This window comes from Galeopterus variegatus, unplaced genomic scaffold (assembly GCF_000696425.1).
Source record: "Galeopterus variegatus unplaced genomic scaffold, G_variegatus-3.0.2 Scaffold14679, whole genome shotgun sequence".
NCBI classification, from domain to species: Eukaryota; Metazoa; Chordata; class Mammalia; order Dermoptera; family Cynocephalidae; genus Galeopterus; species Galeopterus variegatus.
This window is the reverse complement of record NW_007740790.1, coordinates 27,691-28,433: the sequence shown is the minus strand read 5'-3', so window position 1 is coordinate 28,433 and position 743 is coordinate 27,691.

The window sequence follows — 743 nt, the reverse complement described above, 5'->3', positions numbered from 1 at the left end:
ATATATGGTGTTAAATGCAGAGCAGTAATGAAAATATATTAACAGAATATTAATTAACAAGCTTATATACTGGAAAGTGAACAATAAAAATACTGTGAAAAGATTTTAAAAAGCAAGTAGAGTTCAAAAACTTAGTAGTCAATCCAGATTAAATAAAAATTATATTATAATTTTAAATTGTATTATATTTAAACATTTTCATAAAAAGAAAATGAATAATTATATATTAAAATTTGNAATAAAAGGCATTGTCTCATGCTCTACTGGGCTCCAGCTGCAACATGCTGACAGCCCACAGGGAGAGAACGTGCATATTGATGCATTGAGGTCTCCGTCTGTGTTTGTTATTTTTACCGACTCTCTCCATCCCTTTTTGGGTACCCACCCATCACTGAAGCTGGACTTTGGCAACTAAATTAAAAGTATCCTTTTAATATGATGGCAAAATACCTTATGAAGGAATTTTTAAAAATGGACTCAATTACTAATTCACTGTAACTGAAGGATCTTCTAAGATGAAGCATTTTTTCCCAATAAAAACTTGAACATGCAGAATGGAGACTTGTTGGAAAAAATGGGGGTATATTTAAATGGATATTGAATGGATAAAATATTAAGAACCAACTTTTAAATTCTAAAATATATATTTGTATTAGAATTCAGGGAGCAAATACAGCATAATCAATAATGAAAGTGAGGGTTATTTTAGTCAATTTGTGCTACTATTTCAAAATACCACAGAC